Genomic DNA, 3,370 nt, shown 5'->3' on the forward strand with positions numbered 1-3,370 from the left:
ATACATTTACAAAAATAGAAGTTGGATTATTTACACTAACACTTATCTAATTATTTCTATTATTCCAGGGAGATTTGAGAAGTAATTACAAAGTAAGAATTCTTATTAATCTAAGAAATTATAAGCAAGGTTGTCAAATAAGTTCTCCTGGGCATCATAAAATTCAAACTGGTAACTAACCACTTATATCAAGGAATATTGTAAATTCAGGATCACTCCTTTATGAGTGAATGCGTTTGACTGTGGTTCTCCAAAAGAGTTGAAATATTTTTTATCATTATATTTGCAATTACACTATGGAGTGAAATATGAGCAAGAGATAATTCTTTCTTTATTGCAAGTATTTTAAATGTATGAGTAGTTGAGGATTTGCCTTATATTTCAACCAGTCATGCTGCTTCATAATAACAATATTTGCCAAAATTAGTACACTGGATCTGTAAGACCTTGATTAGGAGAATTAATGTTTATAAGCCCCATTCACCAGAGCTAAATTAGGTAGGTACCTTATGTTTGCAACTTTTTCCACTAAATGCTATTTTGAAATTAAATACAGGTCCCTGGACTAGTCACCTCTTGCCCTAAAGGCTCCCGTCGGCTGGGCGGGAGTATGCAACCATCCCGCCTGGGGACTTCCTGGGTGGAGAAGTCTGTAGTTCTTGGTTGTTCAAAGTTGTGGGGCCCAGTGGCTGTGGATGGCAGAAGCCCATAGTGGGACTGGGCAGCTGTAGGAGCCAAAAAAGATCCCTTGATAGTCAGCGCCTCAGTGGGTAAAATCATCTGGCATTTCAGGGCTGCCCTGAACCTGGTTCGGAAGGCCCAGTTGGGGGACAGCAGGCTGAGCCCAGATGTGGGGCACCTGGTGCTGACCACCCTCTGCCTGACACTCCATACCCTGGTGGCAGATGGGCTGAAGCTTTTCTAGAAGGACCTCATCACCAGGCAGCGCAGAAGCAGTACCTGGAGCCTGGTGGAGGCATCTGTGAAGCCAGACTCCAGCAGTTCCCTGGGACCCTTGTACAGTCAAGTTGACCATTTGACCCCACTGAGGAGCCTCCACAGCTGCTTCCATGCCTTCATCCTCATCCTCCTCAAGACCAAGCAGTTGAAGTTGTGGTTTTCCAGTCTCCAGGAAGATGCAGGCCTGCTGTTCCTTCAGTATTTGCCCATGGGATTCTTCTCCCTGGTGTGGGGTGACTTCCTGTCCCTGTCCACAGAGTTATTACTTCTACACGGCAGTCATTGTTGGGGCTTACCTTATACCTGGACCTGCTCTTTGAGCACCACCACCCCACCTGCCCCTGGGCCAACCTCAGGCCCCTGCCCCTCCGGGTCCGCCTCTAGCCCTGCAGCAGACTGAACAAGACATGCTGCACTGGGAATGTGGGGGTGAGGGTGACTGGCCCAGAGTCTCTGGGGCACTTCTGGGGAGGGAGTGCCTAACTATTCAGCCCCTCCAAATCCTCCCACACCAGTCAGCTGGTGGGAGCAGCTGATTCAGGCTTCCCAGGTCTATGCCTCTGGGGACACAGAGGGCTTCCCTCTTCTCTGGGGGACCTAGGCAACAAGGAACTGCAGCTGAAGGTACACAGGAAAGACTCCTGCCAGCAGAGGAAGTGGCACCAGGCAGAAGTATGACTTGGGAGACTGTTTGGCTTGTCTGGGGTCCCCACAGAATCTGAGAGTGGAGCCTTAAAGTCCAGGAGACCATACAGTTGGCTGCCCCCAACAATGAGTATGTTGGTTCTTGTGAAGCAGGGCACCTGTGAGACTCCTTCTCAGAAAGAGCTTGTGGCTTTAGCACTCGGCATGGCACAGGCCCACAGGGCAGTTTGATTTCTCTGTGACTACACTGTGGCAGGACCTGATCAGTTAAGCTTCCTGCATGGAGAAGGGCTGTGTGTCATTGCCAAAGTGGGAGAGGACTGGCTCCACCGTGGGAAGGATGACAGGGAAGGGTTGGTGACACTGGGGTATATCTCCCTTGTTCTCTAGCCCAGAGACTTTCTTTCCTATGTATGTCTCCCTGTCACCTGGGAATGGAACAGCTCCTAAACACTATGTAAACCGACCATCCCAAGAAGCCTTTTTTCCAGTCTGCAAAATGATATTTCTTCCCACATCATTTCTGCTAATATTTAAAATAAACTTTTTTTCTTCCCTCCATGCCCATTTGTAAGGCAAAATCTGTTCTTCCAAATATTAAAGAGGAATCCCTTCCTAAGCAACCTCTCTCCTCTTTCCATCTGTATAAGGGAACATCTCCCGTCCTATCTGTAAAATGGAATCTAGCCCTCTTCTCCATCCCTAAGTGGACTGTGCCAAATAGCAATGGGATATGCTGAATATGCTTTGGCCCCCCCAAGCCTAGAAGGGCCTCTAGTCTCCTTTCTGTGTCTCGAAGCTCTCCTATTCTCTCTATCCCATGCTGCCTGTATTTATTATGTACTCATGCTGTGCTAGGTACTGAATTGAAGCCTGGACACCCCTGGTAGGTGGGCCTATGGTATTGGTCTGCCTCATTCCTCCTTTGTCCCCAGAAGTGTGGGAGTTGGAAAAAAAAGAAATTGTGTACAAGCTACCATACAATTGTATACATTTTGATGCTATCAATAGTCCAAAGATGGTGACTGTGTAAAAGGGGATATAAGAAGTTAGAATACTGGTGAATTCTTGCAAGAACCAACAAAACAAAACAAAACAAAACAAAAACAAAAAACATGGAGAGAGAAAAGGCAGTAACAATAAGCAGACTACCTCCTGAATCCCCTCAAATCTTAATGATGTAGTATTGGTGAAGATAAAGGTTAAAGATAAAGGTTAGGGTTTTGGGTCAATTATTAATCCAGGTTCCCCTTGAAGCAAATTCTAAGATTAAGATTTATGCGAGAGTGGTTTATTAAAGAAGTAAGGGCAGTAAAGAAGTAAAGGAAGTAAGGAAATGGTAAAATAGAAAGGAAAAGGGAGGAAGTTAAGCCAGGTTGTGAGGTCTGACAAAGTCCTGCAGTGGATGGCTTCAGCCTGATGCTGCAGTGGACTCTACAGTACAGGTTATACCTCAGAATTTGTTCTAACCTGAGGCAGGAAGTTGGGCTTCCAGGACTTAACCATCACTGGAGGAGAGTAACTTTCAGCCCTTCAAAGTTATCTGCACATTTGCACAAAATGTGTACATTTGCACAAAATGGTTCCAGTAGTTAGAAAACACAACTCCAAACAGGAGCTTTAGGTCAGGCTGTTGGGTGGAAAAGTATGGTTGGTGGAGAGTCATGGGTTGGCACATAAACAGTGAATAAGCATCCAAGAAAATCTGGGCAGAGTGCCAACAGTGCCTGCTACAGGTCACACAACCTCTGGGAGTCTAACCCAT

General features: G+C 46.1%; 1 pseudogene; it reads left to right on the forward strand.

The window, feature by feature from the left end:
* Positions 1 to 683: 683 nt before the first annotated feature.
* Positions 684 to 2,154, forward strand: LOC124977104 (AP-4 complex accessory subunit RUSC1-like; annotated as a pseudogene).
* Positions 2,155 to 3,370: the final 1,216 nt, after the last annotated feature.

This window comes from Sciurus carolinensis, chromosome 2, assembly GCF_902686445.1.
Source record: "Sciurus carolinensis chromosome 2, mSciCar1.2, whole genome shotgun sequence".
In the NCBI taxonomy this organism is placed as follows: domain Eukaryota; kingdom Metazoa; phylum Chordata; class Mammalia; order Rodentia; family Sciuridae; genus Sciurus; species Sciurus carolinensis.